Source organism: Lepidochelys kempii, chromosome 23, assembly GCF_965140265.1.
Source record: "Lepidochelys kempii isolate rLepKem1 chromosome 23, rLepKem1.hap2, whole genome shotgun sequence".
In the NCBI taxonomy this organism is placed as follows: domain Eukaryota; kingdom Metazoa; phylum Chordata; order Testudines; family Cheloniidae; genus Lepidochelys; species Lepidochelys kempii.
The window spans coordinates 10,568,475-10,588,483 of record NC_133278.1 but is presented as its reverse complement, the minus strand read 5'-3'; the positions used below and the strand labels follow the sequence as shown (position 1 = coordinate 10,588,483).

Genomic DNA, 20,009 nt, shown 5'->3' with positions numbered 1-20,009 from the left:
TTCTGCCTGCCTTTCGTTCAGTGCTATGAACACTGAGAGCTAGATTAGATAAGAGAGGTGTATTTCCATATATTTCTAGCAAATACAGTCATTTACTCAACATAAACCTATTGGACATCACAACTCATATGGCAGTCATCCTTCTAAAGAAAGAGGATATGGATTTTCCGTTATAAAACTCTATTATAATCAGTTCCTCATAATTTAGTGAAATAACCACAGTTGGAGTTGCAAGTGCTCAGTCCCTGCCTGTCAAGGTTCCCTCCCCACTCTGAACTCTAGGGTACAGAAGTGGGGACCTGCATGAAAACCACCTAAGCTTATTTCTACCAGCTTCAGTTAAAACTTCCCCAAGGCACAAAGTCTTTGCCCTTGGATTAGGTAAAATGCTGCCACCACCAAGTGTTTTAGACAAAGAACAGGGAAAGGATCACTTGGAGTTCCTATTTCCCCAAAATATCCCCCCAAGCCCTTACACCCCCTTTTCTGGGGAGGCTTGAGAATAAACAAGATGAGCACAAACCCCTTGGATTTTTAGGACCCAAAAAACCCAATCAGATTCTTAAATATCAGAACTTTATTAGAAGAACAACAACAACAAAAAAAGATAAGAGAACAACTCTGTAAGATCAGAATGGAAGATAATCTTACAGGCAGTCAGATTCAAAACATTGAGGATCCCTCTAGGCAAAACCTTAAGTTACAAAAAGGCACAAAAATAGGAATACACATTTCCTCCAGCACAGCGAATTTACAAGCCAAAACAAAGAAAAACCTAATGCATTTTCTAGCTAGATTACTTACTAACTTTACAGGAGTTGGAGGCTTGCATCCTTGATCTGTTCCCGGTAAAGGTATCACACAGACAGACAAAACCCTTTCCCCCCTCCAGATTTGAAAGTATCTTGTCCCTTCATTGGTCATTTTGGGTCAGGTGCCAGCGAGGTTACCTTATGTTCTTAATCCTTTACAGGTGAAAGGATTTTGCCTCTGGCCAGTAGGGACTTTATAGCACTGTATACAGAAAGGTGGTTACCCTTCCCTTTATATTTATGACACTGCCTTTCCTCAAATGCAATAATTTTGTTTTTCTTCTGGAAAGTTTAAACAAAAACTTTTCTTCCATTTTTGATAAAAGTCTGAATAAATGGTGTTTCTTCATTTTGCTAGGGCTCCCAGCTCCCTTAAAAGGGAGGGAGACCTCTGCCGGATTGCAACCTGGGTTCAGAATCAAACCTGTCTGTCACTGGCAGCAGTGGAATTCCTCATCCCCTGCAGTCCCTGACTCCCTGCCAGTGTTGTGACTCACAGGAGTCAGAGGCTCCTCCAGCCCTCCTTGCTGCAGAGACAGCTTTCTGAGGGAAACACCAATGTTGTATTTCATGTAGCCCCCTTTTCCCCCCACCCCCCATGTGGCTTAAGCCGCCTCCCTGCTGCTTGCTAATCAGAGTGGCTTCTCTCCCCTCCTGGGATGCACTGGGTCCTGGGTTCTTTCTTTCAGCTCCTGGTGCCTCCACCCAAGGTGACTCCTGTCTGTGCTTGGGACACAGGGTTTAACATCTCTTGGGAAAATAACTAATGCTACTTATCTATTTACAAGAAATATAACCCAGCACAATACACTAATACAAGCCCCAACAAATGAAAGGCCACATTCAAAAATAACAGTATCACAAAGGGAACTTTACTGGGGACAGGGAACAAAGTCTGTAGGGAAGCAGCATAAGAACAACCATACTGTGTCAGTCCGATGATCCATCCAGCCCAGTATCCTGTCTTCTGACAGTGGCCGGTGCTTGATGTATCAGAGGGAATGAACAGAACAGGGCAATTTATCTAATGATCCATTCCCTTTCATCCAGTCCCATAGTCAGAGGCTTAGGGAAACCCAGAGCACTGGATTGCATCAGTGACCATCTTGGTTAATAACCGTTGAAGGAGTTATCCTCCATGAACTTATCTTATTCTTTTTTTTAAAAAAAATATATTTTTGGTCTCCACAACATGTTGCCCCTACTATACCCCTTCCCCCAAGGCCTCACCCCTACCCCGCCTCTTTCCGGTCCCAGTCTACCTCTTTCTGCCCTGTTCCACCCCTCTCCTAAGAGCATCCAACCCTCGTTCCATCTCTTCCTTTCCCCACTCCTCCCCCACAGTGCCTCCTGCCCTCTGCAGAACAGCTGATCAGTGGCAGGCAGGAGGGGCTGGGTTGGAGGGGGAGGAGCTGATTGATGGGGCCTGCTGGGGAGTGCAATTTCTGTCTTGGAAAAACTGTACCTCTTTCACTAGAGCTCACACAAGCCCTTCAGTAGGAAAATGTTCATTAGGCCCCAGACTAGAGGGCATGGGGATGATCTTAATTCGGACTATAGGGGATATATTAGCTCTGTGCTTGGCTCTGTCGCTGGAATACTGTGTGCAGTTCTGGTGACCCCAACTGAAGAAAGAAGTTGTCAAACTGGAGAGGGTTCAGAGAAGAGCACCGGAATGGTTAAAGGATTAGATAACATGTGGTATTGTGATAGACTCAAAGAGCTCAATCTATTTAGCTTACCAAAGAGAAGGGGTGACTTGATTACACTCTATATGTATGTAGATAGAGAACAAACATGTGATAATAGGCTCTTCAGTCTATCAGAAAATGGTCTAGCAAAATCCAATGGCTAGAAATTGAAACTAGGAAAGTCAGACTAGAAATAAGGTGTAAATGTTTAAGAGTGAGGGTGATTAGCCATTGTAACAATTTAGCAAGGGTTGTGGTGGATCTTCCAGCACTTGTAATTTTTCAAATCAAGATTGTATGTTTTTTCTAAGGGGGGAAGTTCTCTGCCCCATGTTATAGATGATGAGAGTGCTTCCTTCCAGCCCTAGACAGTATGATGTTCATTGTGTCACTTGCTCCCTCACAGCTACTCTCCAATAAATACAGCTTTTGATATTTTAACCATTAGTTACCTTTGCTCTTGGCCATATTATTAGAAAAGGTGCTATTGTTAGCTTGAAATATATTTTTTCTTTTTTAGGAGACTTGGAAAAGAGAATAAGTAAGTCTGGGTCCTTTTTCTTCAGTGTGCTCTACTGTTGTGTAGAAGTCTTGTAGAATGAAAAGAAAATTGTTGATTTATTAGACCTCACCACACTTTCCTGTTTTTGATAAAGCAGAATACTTGGCTAATTTTGTCAATAACATATGTGAGCACTTGCTGGTTCTGAGCAGTGCTGCTCATACATTGTTGAAATTTAAATAGACTCACCACTCCTGGTTTGTATTCTCCAAGAACCATAACACTCTTGCAGAGAGGCAGTATGAAAGGCCATGTACACATTAGAAGGACTCTGCATTGAAACAGCAAATGGAATGCAGCTCATGATGTAAATGATGTTACTGCTCCTTTCATAGCAGAACCCATATTAGCAGAGGAGCGTAGTGTGTCATATTCACCTTTTCTAATTAGTTGTGGCCATGAAGCTTTTTCTTAAATTGATTAAAGGAAGAATATAACCTTCTCTATCTACTATGTGGTGGGATAGGAATGGGGCTAGCCCACAGATTGAATAGCTAGCTCACTACGCATGGCCAATATTTATGTTAATCAACAAAGAAAGGATCTCATTCACCCTCTTCAATTCATATGTCAATGGACATACATTGAACTATTTTCTTCTCCTCCACATTTTTCTTTTGCAGAGGAACCCCAGGAGTAAATGGGTGAGTTTGCCTACTTTACTCAATACTTACAGTCCACTGACCAAACTTCATGTGCCCTGTATTGGTTGCAACAACTTCAACTGCAGAAGGGATGCTATCATTTCATGCCCGTGGATCTGGGAAGCGGAAGGTCTGTGTAGAAGACTCTGGAATTGTGGTATGTTATGGAGCTGAGACCTCACCAGCACTTTGCAAAGAAAGTCAGAGACGTAGGGGTTCAAGGGCAGTCAGGCATGTGAGGAAAAAATATCCACATGCTACAGGAACTAAACAGATCCATTGAGTGAAAAAGCTCTGGATGGGGAGTGTCGCAGGACCGAATTGCTAGTGCTGTGCCTGACCTTGTAGTAGCTGAGGCCATGTGGGCACTCCACCCTGTGCGTCAGGAATGGAGGGAGAAATGTCTTCCCCAAAGAGCTGCCCCCAAACTGGAAACCCACATCCTGTGCAGAGCCCCCAGTGTTGGCTCTTTGACATTACCCCTGCAAAGGAAGGGCTGACAGTCACACAGGAATGTTCGCTAGACCAGGAAATAGAATCTAGTTATTCTGTCTTCCAGTCCGGTGTATTCGCTGTGACAGCAAGGTGTTGGAGGAAACTTTCGAAGGGAATGTGTCTATTTCAGGTGGAAAAAAACTTTTTGGATGAAAAAAAGAACAAGAAAGAAGCAAAAGCACCTCAGTGGAATCAAAAGTTTCTATTCCTCCGTATTAAAAAGGAACATTCTGATTTTTCACTTAAAAATGAAGGAGCCATTGTTAAGGTTCGATTCAGTTACCCAGTCATGTGGGGGCAGTGTAGGCACAGGTGCCAACGTTTTGATTTCCTCAGGGGCGCTTGACCACCTCTCTGCCCCAGGCACTGCCCCTACTATATACCTTTCCCCAAGACACCACTCCTGCCCCACCTCTTCCCGCTCCCACTCCGCCTCTTCCTGCCCCATTGCACCCCCTCTCCCAAGAGCACCCCACACTCGTTCTGCCTCTTTCTTCCCTGGCTCCTCCCCACCATCGCCTCCTGCCCTCTGCAGAAGAACCAATCAGTGGCGGGTAGTAGGCGGGCAAGGAGCTGAATGGCAGGGCCTGCTGGTGAGTGCAATTTCTATCTCAACAAAGCTCTACCCCTTTCACTGGAGCTCACACAAGCCCTTCAGTAGGAAAGTTTTCACTGGGCCCCAGGCCAGAGTGCATGATGATGATCTTAATGAGGACTATAGGGGTTTTATTAGCTCTGTGTTTGGCTCTATTGCTGGAATACTGTGTGCACTTCTGGGTTTTGTTTACACTAGAAAATTAGGTAGATTTTATAGAAGTCGATTTTTAGAAAGCGATTTTATACAGTCAATTGTGTGTTGTCCCCACTAGTGTCCACAGTACCGAGGCTAGCATCGACATTTGGAGCAGTGCACTGTGGGTAGCTATCCCACAGTTCCCGCAGTCTCCGCCACCCTTTGGAATTCTGGGTTAAGCTCCCAATGCCTGATGGGGCAAAAACATTGTTGTGGGTGGTTTTGGGAACATGTCGTCAGTCGTCCCTTCCTCCATGAAAGCAATGGCAGACAATCGTTTGGTGCCTTTTTTCCGTGCAGGTGCTATACTGCTTTCAGCAGACGATGCAGAAGGTCTGGAAACCGTCTTCATCATCCACCACTTCCGCTGCCACTCTGCTTTCCTGGTGCCATGAATCCACCTCGCAGGTCCTCTCATCGTTCTTTACAAATATCTATTCTCTGCTGCTTCCATTGCCACTCTGCTCTCCTGGTGGTCTCATAGGACCACTTCCGCAAAAACTCTGCTCGGCTGCTCTTGACTCACCATACCACGGCAAGCATGCAGCCTGCTCAGCTGTTGTGTCCTGACAGCAGATGGTGCAGAAGGTCTGCAAACCATCTTTGTCATCCACTGCTTCCACTGCCACTCTGCTCTCCTGGTGCCATGAATCCACCTCGCAGGTCCTCTCATCATTCTTTATAAATATCTATTCTCTGCTGCGTCTGCTGCAACTCTGCTCTCCTGCTCTCCTGCTGGTCTCGCAGGGCCACTTCCACTGCAACTCTGCTGTCCTGTAGATGCCATACTACAGCAAGCATGGAGCCCGGTCAGATCACTGCGGCAGTTATGAGCATTGTGAACACCTCATGCATTATCATGCAGAACCAGAACCTGCAAAAGCAGGCGAGGAGGCAATGGCAGCGCGGTGATGAGAGTGATGAGGACATGGTCACAGACTTCTCTCAAAGCACAGGCCCTGGCAATTTGACCATCCTTGTGGCAATGGGGCAGGCTCATGCCATGGAACACTGATTCTGGGCCTGGGAAAGAAGCACAGGCTGGTGGGACCACATAGTGTTGCAGGTGTGGGATGATTCCCCATGGCTGCAAAACTTTCGCATGCATAAGGACACTTTCATGGAACTTTGTGATTTGCTTTCCCCTGCCCTGAAGCGCAAGAATACCAAGATGAGAGCAGCCCTCACAGTTCACAAGCAAGTGGTGATAGCCCTCTGGAAGCTTGCAATGCCAGACAGCTACCAGTCAGTCGGGAATCAATTTAGAGTGGGCAAATCTACTGTGGGGGCTGCAGTGATCCAAGTAGCCAAAGCAATCACTGAGTTGCTGCTATCAAGGGTAGTGACTCTGGGAAATGTGCAGGTCATAGTGGATGGCTCTGCTGCAAAGGGATTCCCTAACTGTGGTGGGGCGATAGACGGAACCCATATCCCTATCTTGGGACTGGACGACCTTGGCAGCCAGTACATAAACCACAAGGGGTACTTTTCAATGGTGCTGCAAGCACTGGTGGATCACAAGGGACGTTTCACCATCATCAACATGGAATGGCTGGAAAAGATCCACGATGCTTGCATCTTCAGGAACTCTGGTCTGTATGAACAGCTGCAGCAAGAGACTTACTTTCCAGACCAGAAAATAACTGTTGGAGATGTTGAAATGCCTACAGTTATCCTTTGGGATCCAGCCTACCCCTTAATGCCATGGCTCATGAAGCCATACACAGGCACCTTGGACAGTAGTCAGGAGCTGTTCAACTATAGGCTGAGCAAGTGCAGAAGGGTGGTAGAATGTGCATTTGGATGTTTAAAAGCATGCTGGCGCAGTTTACTGACTCAGTTAGACCTCAGCGAAACCAATATTCCCATTGTTATTACTGCTTGCTGTGTGGTCCACAATATTTGTGAGAGTAAGGGGGAGACGTTTATGGTGGGGTGGGAAGTTGAGTCAAATCGCCTGGCCACTGATTACGCACAGCCAGACACCAGGGCATTTAGAAGAGCACAGCGGGGTGCGCTGTACATCAGAGAAGCTTTGAAAACCAGTTTCATGGCTGACCAGGCTACGGTGTGACAGTCCTGTATGTTTCTCCTTGAGGAAAACCCACCCCCTTGGTTCACTCTACTTCCCTATAAGCCAACAGCCCTCCCGTACCCCCTTCGATCACCACTTACAGAGGCAATAAAGTCATTCTTATTTTAAAATCATGCATTCTTTATTAATTCGTCACACAAATAGGGGGATAACTGTCAAGGTCCCCAGGGAGGGGTGGGGGAGGAGGGAAGCACTGGGTGGGGTGGTGGATGAGGGGAGGAGGGAAGGACAAGGTCACACTGCACTTTAAAACTTATTGAATGCCAGCCTTCTGTTGCTTGGACGGTCCTCTGGGGTGGAGTGGTTGGGTGCCCCAGTAGGGTGCACTAGAGAGTTTACAGTGGCGCAGCTGGATCAGTGCAACTGCACCACTGTAAGTTCTCCAGTGTAGCCGTTCTGATGGGAGACAGCTCTCCAGTTGATTTAATTAATCTACCCCCAACAAGCAGCCATAACTATGTCAGCAGGAGAAGCTCTCCCACTGATATAGCGCTTTCCACACCGGCACTCAGATCAGTGTAACTTACATTCCTTGGGGGGTGGGGGGAGAGGGAAGGGCTTATTCACACCCCTGAGTGACATAACTTATACCGACCTATATATAGCCAAAATGTGTGTGTATATAGACAAAATCTCACTTAATCCTTATTTTGAGGGCATAAGTGAGTCTTTGCGGTGAATAGCCCTGGTGTAATCCCTTAGTGACAGATAGATTCATAGTTTCTAATATTAACAAAGGCCTAGTCCTCAGTGATTCCTTTACCTTGGTAAGGACTGATACCTCTGTGATTCATGTCTTGGAAAATTTCAGCATGCTATTGTCTTCATGAATCTGACTCAGGGCTGGATTACCCAATAGGCAGACTAAGCACATGCTTAGGGCACCAGCAAAGCAGGGGGCACCAAAAAAATGAGATTTTTTTTGGAAAAAATTGATATTTGATATTTCAAAAAAAGCTTTGAAGTAGTCATCATGGGAAAAATCAGAACTTTGTTAGACTTCCTTACACTCCACTACACACTCTTCCCCCATTTTTCTGTTCTCTTTTTATTACTTATCCCCACCTAAAACAGGGGGGCGTCCTACTAACATAGATAGAAATAATGCGAGGAAATCAGATCCTGTCATGTATTGCAATAGATATATATATACACATAAAAATAGTGTACATTGTGTAATTTTTTTTTAAGTTCAGATAACTGAGATAAGGGGCAGGATGAATCGTAACCAACTGAGTGGAGCACAGAAACGTAAACTGGAGGAAGAAAAGAAACAAAAAACTAGTGAAATTTTCCAAAATCTTCCAAAGCTGAAATCATTTTTGAAAGCAAATCCATCAGAAGCAACATCTTCTCTCAGTAGCACAGACATCGTTCCAAAACCTGTAGGTGTTTCAGAGACTGACCCTTCTTCTATTGGTGAAACAAACACCATTCCAGAACATGAGGACGTGTCAGAGACTGTAACTGATCATCCTACTCCTGGTGGTAAAACAGACATTGTTCTAGAAGGTGTAGATGTGTCAGACTGAACCTGATCATGCTGTAAATAATAGAAGAAAAGATCCTGGTATGTGGGTTGATTTCAGTGCCGATGATGTAGCTTAATGGATAGATCGTGGACCAAATGACTGTGAACACCACACTGGGCCATTTGAGAAATCACATCAGACTTTTACCAATGGCAAACAAGCAAGATATTGTCCACAAAAAATATTTTTCGGCATGAAAGTGAATGGTGAGAAATAAACTCGAGAATGGCTACTGTATTCACCATCAACAGGGCCTGTGTACTGTTTTGTTTGCAAACTTTTTACATATAAACCTTCAACATCCCGGTTCGCTGCAGATGGATTTAGTGACTGGCAGAATACTGTTTTAATTGAACAACAAGAAAATAGCACTACTTACAGAGATTCAATGTTGACATATTTAAATCGAAGACAGGGCTTTGGATTGACACAAAAATTGGAAGAACACATTAAAGGGGAGCATGAATACTGGCAACATGTTTTACAGCGTGTTATAGCTGTTATTCAAACATTAGCTGAACGTGGTCTGCCTTTCTGAGGATCAAATGACACATTTGGATCATTGCAAGAATGGAAATTTCTTGGGATTGTTGGAGCTTGTGGCTCAGTTTGACCCATTTTTAGCAGGCCATATCTCAAAATATGGGAATGCTGGCAAAGGTGTGAATGCAAGACAAGATGTGATGAACTCATTGTTCTAATGAGTGACAAAGTTCGTTCAGCTATTGTGGATGAAATAAGTACTGCCGGGTACTTCAGTTTATCTGTCGACTCTACACCTGATCTTTCACATATTGTTCAATTGAGTACTAAGATATGTGTCTCCCACAGATAGAAAACCAGTTGAACAATTTATAACATTCCTCAATTTGAAAAGCCACACTGGTGAAGAAATTGCAAATCAAGTACTGCATTATCTGTGCCAAGTTTGCAAAATAGATGTCTCCAAGTGCAGAGGTCAATCTTATGACAACACTGCCAACATGTCAGGGCGTTATCAAGGAATGCAGAAGAAGCTTTTAGAACAGAACAAATATGCCATATTCATACCATATTCATTCATGCACACTCTCTCAATCTTGTTGGCCGTAGTGTTGTTGATTGTTGTCTGGTGGCAGTAAGTTTTTTCTCAACAGTCCAGTTACTTTATACATTTTTCTCTACCTCAACACACCGATGGGCAGTTCTTAAAACATATTTGGGCAATGATCGTGTGTTAAAATCTCTTTCTAATACTCGCTGTGAGGCACATGCAATGGCAACAAGTGCAATTCTGGAGTCCTACTCAAAGATTGTGGATGCATTAGAAAGTATAGCTGAAGACCAATCACAAAAGGGAAAAACTATGCGAGAGACAGAAAACATTGCAAACAAGATGCAAGAACTAGAGTTTATATTCATGTTGACCATGTGGAATGAAATTTTACAACACTTTTACCACACACGTCAAGCTCTCCAAGAAAAAGTATTGGATTTGAAAACATGTGCAGACCTCTGTCAATCATTAGCAGACCACTTACACACTTTGAGGAATGATTTCGAAAGATTTGAAGACATATCAAAAGATATCTTGCCTGATACTAACTACAAAGAAGCCCAGTCCCGCAAGCGAATCAGGAAAAAACAAGCAAATGATAGCAGTGCAACAGAAACAGCATTGAATCCTAGAGACAAATTTCTCGTTTCTACTTACTACGCTATAACTGATACACTTGAAGCTCATATGAAGAGGAGAGGTGAAGTGTACAAAGAAGTATCAAGTAGATTTTCTTTTCTAAACAATATGGACTTATCTGACTGTCAAGGTTCCTTCCCCACTCTGAACTCTAGGGTACAGATGTGGGGACCTGCATGAAAACCTCCTAAGCTTACTTTTACCAGCTTAGGTTAAAACTTCCCCAAGATACAAACTATTTTACCTTTTGCCCTTGGACTTTCGCTGCCACCACCAAACGTCTAACTGGTATTATTAGGAAAGAGTCTGTTTGGAAATGTCTTTCCGCCCAAAATCGTCCCAAACGTTACACCCCCTTTTCCTGGGGAAGGCTTGATAAAAATCCTCACCAATTTGCATAGGTGACCACAGACCCAAACCCTTGGATCTTAAGAACAATGAAAAAGCATTCAGTTTCTTAAAAGAAGAATTTAAGAGAAGAAAAGGTAAAAAGAATCACCACTGTAAAATCAGGATGGTAAATACCTTACAGGGTAATTAGATTCAAAACATAGAGAATCCCTCTAGGCAAAACCTTAAGTTACAAAAAGACACAAAAACAGGAATATCCATTCCATTCAGCACAGCTTATTTTACTCAGCCATTTAAAGAAGTCAGAATCTAACGCATATCTAGCTAGATTACTTACTAAGTTCTAAGATTCCATTCCTGTCCTGTCCCTGGGAAAAGCATCACACAGATACAGAGAGAGAGGCTTTGTTTCTTCCTCCTCCCAGCTTTTGAAAGTATCTTGTCTCCTCATTGGTCATTTTGGTCAGGTGCTAGCGAAGTTATCCTAGCTTCTTAACCCTTTACAGGTGAAAGGGTTTTTCCTCTGGCCAGGAGGAATTTTAAAGGTGTTTACCCTTCCCTTTATATTTATGACACTGACGAACAATATTCACAAGGTTCCCAAAAGCTAGTTGACTCATACCCTGTTTACTTGAACATGAATCTCTGTGGAGAAGTACAGCAGTTCCACTGTTATATGCGCGCAAAGTTTAATGAAAGAGGAAAAATGAAATTCAGTCACATTGATCTTCATGACACAATATTGAAAGATGGAATACAATGTGTATTTCCAAATGTAGAGATTGCACTATGTATTTTTCTAACATTGATGATTACTAACTGCTCTGCAAAATGCTCTTTTTCTCAGCTGAAAAGAATAAAAAACCCTCAGAGAACAACAATGTGTCAGGGCAGACTTGATTCACTTTCCCTATTGTGTATGGAAGCGGACATGCTTCGTCAAGTCAGCTTCGATGAACTTATCCAGAATTTTGCAATCAGAAAATCTAGAAAGAAGCTATTTTAATTTCAGCATACATGTAAGTTTTGTGTCATTTCGAAAAATAAATTTTTTTTTACGGTATAGTATTTTTTTTATATTGAATTACATATGAGGGGGGACACCATAATCTTTTCAGTACTTAGGGCCTATAAAGGTCTTAATCCAGCCCTGATCTGACTCATATGGAAATATTCCTAACACCTTATGTTATATCACATCATAAATATATTTACTTTCTTTCATTGTTTCCTTTTCATTTACTGCAAACACAGGGAATCACATTTCAACATTAAGAAAAGGAGTACTTGTGGCACCTTAGAGACTAACAAATTTATTTGAGCATAAGCTTTCATGAGCTACAGCTCACTTCATCAGATGCATTCAGTGGAACATACAGTGGGGAGATTTATATACACAGAGAACATGAAACAAAGGGTGTCACCATACACACTGTAAGGAGAGTTATCAGGTAAGCTGAGCTATTACCAGCAAGGGGGGAGGGGGACTTTTGTAGTGATAATCAAGGTGGGCCATTTCCAGCAGTTGACAAGAACGTCTGAGGAACAGTGGGGGGCGGGGAGGGGACAAGTACGCCTTTTCTTTTTGCGGATACAGACTAACATGGCTGCTACTCTGAAACCTGTCATTTCAACATTAATTGCTCTTATAAGTTTCCCAAAGCCTTATTTCAGCAAAAAAACAGGTTTAAAAATTTGGTCAGATTCTCTCCGTGTAGGATAAACTTGCCTTAGAAGACAGGAAACAGATAGTTTTACTTGCAAATTATCTCCTCATTCATTCTTTCCGCCAATTCTCTGATTATGCAGAGAATCTGACCACATAAAGCAGCAGATGGCCCGTCACCTGTGAAATGTCAGGATGCTTTTGGAGGCCCCTTGCCTCTGCACATCAACCCCACACATATCACCTGACTTAGCAGGACAGCTTCTGAGTGAGTCAGACAAAACCATGAGTGAACAGGAACAGATACTAACTGGCAGAATGATTGGGGTGGGAAAAGAGGGCCATCAGACTGAAGTTTAGGGAGAGCTGACAAATAAAGAAAGGGGTCCAGAACAATTAAGTGTAGATGAACTGAAATAAATGGGACTGATCATGAGACCTAAAATCTGCTGAAGAAGACTGAAGTGAAGCTTTAATTGAGGAAGAAGATTTTTTACCAGAGAAATATTTTGAGTTGCTGAAATTTCTAGGAGGTCCCATGAATACACCCAAGGGAAATGAGTGATCAGAGGACTGAGATTCTCACCCGGCTTATTGAGAAATTCCAGGTCTTGCCCTAGTTCTGAATGAACCTTGTGGACCAAGAGCAAATCCATTATGACCAAACATAATTCCCAAGCAGACAACCAGCAGGAGTCAATTACTCCTGTTTTCTGTGCCTGTGTTATAAAAGGCCTTGCATTTTATCCTTTACCCAGTGCATATTGGGAAATGTAAGTGATTTCTCCATGTACATGAGCAACCCCATTTTAAAACTGTTAATGATTCTGGAACAATGTCAAGGGATGCCCATAGAGTAATGTAGGGCAGAATGCTAGCCTGCATATTATGTATTTTGATGACAAGATCTGTTTATGACAGAAGGAAACAAACTTTTCTGATGAGCCAGCAATAGCAATAGTCACTGTTGGTCAATACCCCAAAATAAATCCTAATTCCCTTTATATCACCTGGATGCCTACTGCAAACTTAAAAGCACACAGCCATAACATAACATAAGCACAGAACAAACTCACCCATCTCCTGTAATTTTTAAGCAGCTTCTCAAATCAGCACAGCAACTGCTATGTTAAACTTTTCTTCCAAAATGATAGAATCATAGAAATGTACGGCTGAAAGGGACTTCGAGAGGTCATCAAGTCCCAGCACCTGCACAGGGGCAGGATCAAGTAATCCTAGACCATCCCTGACAGGGTTTTGTCCAACCTGTTCTAAAAAAACCTCCAGCGATGGGGATTTTCACAGGCTTCCTGGGACTGTGTCAAAATCAAGATATAGAATATGTTCATATAAATTTCCTTTCACTTGCCCAGTCACTTACTCAAGCGAGATGTTGTGTCATTATTATCTGAAAAAAAGTAAAATGCTTTTTGAAAATGAGACACTTTCATCTTAGAATAATTTTGATGGAAACAGTCACTGGCATGAATGCTAAATCTGGAATCCTGAACCATTCATTGGTGTCTGTTTTGGCCTTGAATATATTTAAATGTGAGGAACTTACAAATTCTCTTGTCAGAACAAGGGACCTGTCTGGTAAGCAAATATAATTTACAGACCCTTATATTTCATTTTCTGAATGTGGCCATATTACTACGTACTACGTAAACCTAGACCATCCCTGACAGGGTTTTGTCCAACCTGTTCTAATTTCAGTTTTTGTTTCTTTTTATTATAATTAAAGACTTCCATATCATGTTTTAACATTTTCACCTAAATACATAAAAAGAAAAGGAGTACTTGTGGCACCTTAGAGACTAACCAATTTATTTGAGCATAAGCTTTCGTGAGCTACAGCTCACTTCATCGGATGCATACTGTGGAAACTGCAGAAGACATTATATACACAGAGACCATGAAACAATACCTCCTTCCACCCCACTCTCCTGCTGGTAATAGCTTATCTAAAGTGATCACTCTCCTTACAATGTGTATGATAATCAAGTTGGGCCATTTCCAGGACAAATCCAGGTTTTCTCACCCTCCGCTCCCCCCCCCCCCACACAAACTCACTCTCCTGCTGGTAATAGCCCATCCAAAGTGACCACTCTCTTTACAATGTGTATGATAATCAAGTTGGGCCATTTCCAGCACAAATCCAGGTTTTCTCACCTCCCCCCCCCTTGTTTTTTTTCCAAAAAACCACACACACAAACTCACTCTCCTGCTGGTAATAGCTTATCCAAAGTGACCACTCTCCTTACAATGTGTATGAAAATCAAGGTGGGCCATTTCCAGCACAAATCCAGGTTTTCTCACCCCCCCTCCCCAAAAACACACACACACAAACTCACTCTCCTGCTGGTAATAGCTCATCCAAACTGACCACTCTCCTTACAATGTGTATGATAATCAAGGTGGGCCAATTTATAAGGTACAGCAGCAAGAAGGGCTATGCTAAGAAATAAAATGACCAGTAAAGCAGCCATCCAAGGGGAGGCAGTCAGGAAGAAAACATCTGAAAAATATGTGAAAATGTCAGTAACGTTCCCCTAATTCTTAAGAAACATCTTGAAAATTATAAGGCCAACCAAATGGAGTTACTCAGGTTAATTTATATGCGTCATTTATATGTATGTACTGACATTAATTAACCCTTTCAACAACCATATGAAGTTGATGGGATAAGTATTATTACCCCCCCCCCCACTTGAGGTATGGAAAATGAGAGAAGTTGAGTAAATTCTCGGAGGTGATAATGGAAGTCAGTAGCAGGGCTTGAACTCAATACAGAATCCCTGTGCTCAACAGATATAAACAGGACAACTCACCTGGGTGAGGACTATAAAGCATGAGTAAGGGCTGTAAAATCTGCCCAATAACCACTAAATAACAAGGAAAAGTTAAAGGAATGTTAATGTTGGAAAATTAAGCACACAAGAATCAGGAAAGGCCAAAATGAAAGTTATATATAGCACCTTAACTCTGCCCTTTTCCCAGAATGCATTAGTGCATTGAATGAGACAGAATTTTCCATATCTTTAGTAAGATTGAAAATGCCATGCAACTTTGTTACATATTCATGTGCAATGAAAGCCATTAGAACCTGGGATCATTGTGCAGAAAGAAAATTCTTAATAATCTACTTGTGCAAATTATGATTTTTTAAAAAGTTTTAACACGGCTTTATCAAAATGGGTTTTGCTGGAAACTGACAGGCAAATATTTAAAAGAAGATAACTACTAGTTCATATAGCAGGCATTTCAATGGTAGATCTCAAAATATTTTACAAAGGAGGTCAGTATCATTATCCCCATTTGTGGGAAAACTGAGGCACAGAACAGGGAATGAATATGTCCAGCGTCACTGAACAGGTGAACAGCACATTGAGGAATAGAACTCAGGCTTCCTAAATCCTCACCTAGTACTCCATCTGCTAGGTCGGACAACATGGGTATTTATTTCTTACCAGAAAGGAGAGAGAAAAACAGGACCCATCTCATTAACCAAGCAGCCTCTTTATTCCTCCTTACAATCACTTACCCCAAATCTGCACTCACCTGAAATCAGGACTCTGGACTCGCTCTCTGTCTTTAGCATGCTGTTGATTATTTTGCAGGAAATTTCATTGTCTGATCCTGGTTCTATGTTAATGGAACTTTCAATAGTGTAGGTTCCAGCAGGTGTCTTTGTGCTTATGGTGGTTGGCTTTTCTGTTCGGTTTTGTCCTTTACTGTCTAGCCAGAGCACTTGGGGCTCAGGGAACCATCCCTCTGACCTGCAGGTGAGGACGATCCCCTGACCCGCATAATCATCCAGGAAAATGGAAGACTCACCACCCCTAGCTACAAAAAAAGAGTTTTTTTTTTAAAAAAAACTTGTCATGCCTTGCGCAAACAGAGCAGAGTCAGGGGAATTCCCCCACAGATGGCACCTTGTGTACAAAAGCCGCTTTTAAGGTCCATCACAATTTGGGAGCTGATCTTTTCATTAGAGGGAAATTCCCAGCCTCTCTTTCCCACTGAGCTTTGGTACGGGTTTCTCCCCTCATGTAAATCTGAAGCACTTTCATCATCATCAAGTTCATACAAAGATGTTGTGCCTCAATGTTCACTGCAGTCAGTAGTATCTTATTTTCCTTGATATCATTTCAGAATCTATAAGAAGAGTGAAATCCTGTGTGGACAAACTCTCTCTCTCTTATTCACTTGTGGCTAAGAGGTTAAGAGAGCCAAGTTGCTAGTGAGTTGGTTCATTCGACCATCTTGCTAATAAGCATTTGAGGCCAAGTCTATAGTTTTTAAGGCTAGAATGGACCATTCTTTTACAATGCAGGACATAGATTTAACCTGATTGTTTCTGGGTTGAGACCAGTGGCTTGTGGTGGTATCTTTTGGAAAGATATCCAATCTTGATGTAAAAGGGATGGAGAATTGACCAAATACTTTTGTAGTCTGTTCCAAAGGTTAATTACCCTTATTTAAAAGAAATTGAACCATATTTCCAATTTGAACTTTGCTGACCTTAAATTTAAGGCACTGGATCTTGTTTTTGCCTTTGTCTGTGTGATGAAAAAGCCTTCTAATATCTGAAATCTCTTCCCCATGAAAGTAATTATAAACTGTAATCAAACCACCTCTTAAACACCTTTTTGTTAAACTAAAAGGATTGAGCTTCTTTAGTCTCTCACCGTGAGGCCGGCTTTCTAGGGCTTCAATATTTTTGTGTCTGTTTTCTGAAACCACAAATCATTCTCACAGCTCTTCTCATTTGTGGTGTAATTCTGGACACGAAAAAAGAGGTGCAGAAAGGCTTAATTGAGCTCCTTCTCTCTTTCTTTCAATAACAAAATATCTGGTAATAAATGATTCAATATTACCTTCACTTACCTGTCATATCCAGTTCAATCACCACCTCATCATACCAGTTCTCAGAAACCACTCAGCACATGTAATTCCCTGTATCAGAAGCCTGGACATTCTTCAGCTTTAGAGACATGTTCCCTGTGTTCATTTCATGTTGAAAGAACTCCATTCAACCCTGGTATCTCTGATCCTGTTTTTCTTCTTTGTTTCCTCTGTTATAAGAACTCACATCTATATTTTCCTGGGGTCAAACAAGTCTCCAGTGGAGAGTGATGTCCCCAGGGATACTCGTGGCTATCACCTGGCAAGGGAGGGTAACGTCTTCTCTGAGGAATCCAATACAGGCGATTCAGGGTGAGTGATTTTATATTCACCTGTAGATAGATACAGATAGACATTTTCTCTGTTTCAGATCATTAATCAGTGAATGAACTTTATGATGTAGAAGCAGCCTCAGATGAAATGAGATAATGATAAAGTTCCTGCACTGAATTTTACAGTTGTATTTTCAGTTTTTAAATGTTGAATGGGATAATGAAATTGGTGCTTCAGGCTGTGATTTTAGGCACTATGTGGACTCTAATTATCCCTGCGAAGTTCACTAAAGTCCCGAGGAGCTTTACACAGTTCAGCTGGATCAGCTACAGTTCTGCCCAGCGCCCATGATCCCATATTCCCATATGCAGGAATGGGCAGGAGTCAGCAATCCTTGCAAAGTGCCCCAGAGGTGAAACAGCCTCTTCAGGCACTCCTAGGGTGATGCACATTCCTAGCCATGTGAGTTGCCGACAAGGCCCCTAAAGCACTCCTGTGGCTGAGAGCTTCCTAAGGGCACTGTTAGGAGTGCTGGTGCTAGTGTAGGATCCTGGCCTGTATTTTGGCCTGTATTTTGAGTTTTGCTTGCCTGTTTGGTTTTTTGATACACGGACATTCTTACTAATATGTGTGAACAAAGGACAAAGACACAGTGTATGTTGCTCAGGGACTCCCTTAGTCACTAAGGGAGTCAAGACTGCCTAGCCAGATGGGTTTGTTAGTATAATGGGAACAGATAAGAGAAGTTAAAGTGTTACTGGGCATGGTGGGAGTATGATATATGAGCGCACATTTGAAGACTGCCTCAACTCCTGTCTCAAGGCAAGGTCAAGTAACCGGTCGGGAGGGGTAAGGGGAGATGCAGGGGGAGGGAGAACACTAAAAGGCCAGAGAAATGCCTGCCCCTGATCGTAGCACAACCTCACTCCTTACCCCTCCCATGGGGTACAAAAAAGGTGGGACAAAGACCCCAGGTCCATGACCTCCCCAAATGGAACATGACCATAAGTTGCAAGGGGTGGGACCGTGGGCATGCATTTCAGGTATAATGATGACTGCATAGGAGCGGGGAGTCAGGACACTAGGAAACAAGGCTCTGTGGCATCAGAGTTATGATAAACATGCTTGCTGGAAATTAACACCAATAAACATTGCATTGCCTGCACTTCGGACTGCTGGTCTTCTGCTTTCTGTCTGTGTGGCAGGAACCAGGGGAGAGGGTAAAGGGAAAGCCCTCTAACAGGCACATCTACGCTGCAGTTAGACAACTGTGGCTGGTCTGTACCAGCTGACTCGGGCTTGCAGGGCACAGGCTAAGGGGCGGTTTAATTGCAGTGTAGATGTTTGGGCTCAGCTGCATTTTCTCAGGTACAAAAGCTTTAGAAAGCTGAGTTAATATTAGTACCCCAATTGTACAGCTAAGGAATCCAAGGCAGAGAAAGATGAAGAGACCTGCCCAAAGTCACAAAGGGAGTCAATGGGCAAGTCAAGAATAGAACCCAGGTCTTCTAACACTCAATATTGTGCCCTAACTAATAAACCAGATTAATCAGAAATGGGACTTACAGCCTTCTGAAATAACCTCTGAAATAATTTCTCATTGTTCGGTGAACAGATGTTTCACCACAAAACTCATGTGGACCAGTGTATGATAGATAGAGATGAATCTTACATTTTTATTGGTTTCAGAGTAACAGCCGTGTTAGTCTGTATTCGCAAAAAGGAAAGGAGTACTTGTGGCACCTTAGAGACTAACCAATTTATTTGAGCATAAGCTTTCGTGAGCTACAGCTCACTTCATCTTATGCTCAAATAAGTGAGCTGTAGCTCATGAAAGCTTATGCTCAAATAAATTGGTTAGTCTCTAAGGTGCCACAAGTACTCCTTTTCTTTTTACATTTTTACTGGGCTGCCTGGTGCTTGTCTGATGGCATATAAAATTATTTGCCTCTGAATAGACTTAGGAGTTTCATAGTGTGATGAGGGATTTGAAGCCTCCCATGAATGACGTTCAGTGAATATTCTGTGTCGGTATTGCATATGGCATTAGAGTTAAGCCATTTCTCTGCACATTGGGGTGAACAAAGAAGTGAACTGCATTGCACTGACAAATGAAAATGTTAGACACTATTAAAAATAAGGAAACCTTAGATTGTTGGTGCATATGATTTTTTTCCTCACCCTGGCAATGATTAATTACTTCATTAAAATAAATTCAACAAATAACTTTGTTTACCTCTTATCAAGTAGGGTATCTGTAGAAATGTCAGTATCTGAATAGCTGTTATCCATGGGAATAAGGAATCCATTGCTGGGCAGACATTCAAATTACCAATACATCAACAAACTTCTCAAAAGGCAACATGCTGGGGCAGGTATAATAAGGTACTCCCAGGCCCTTGAAAGGCAAGCACAATACATTTCAGTGTTATTGCTGTACAAGAAAGAGCAATACATTAGCGAGCAATGCTGCAATCCTTATTGCTATTGACTGACTTTTCTGATCGTTGCT

General features: G+C 42.4%; 1 pseudogene; it reads right to left on the bottom strand.

Annotated features, from left to right (window-relative positions):
* Window positions 1-11,839: 11,839 nt before the first annotated feature.
* LOC140901847 (butyrophilin subfamily 3 member A3-like) lies at window positions 11,840-19,806 on the bottom strand (annotated as a pseudogene).
* Between the last annotated feature and the right edge of the window lie 203 nt (window positions 19,807-20,009).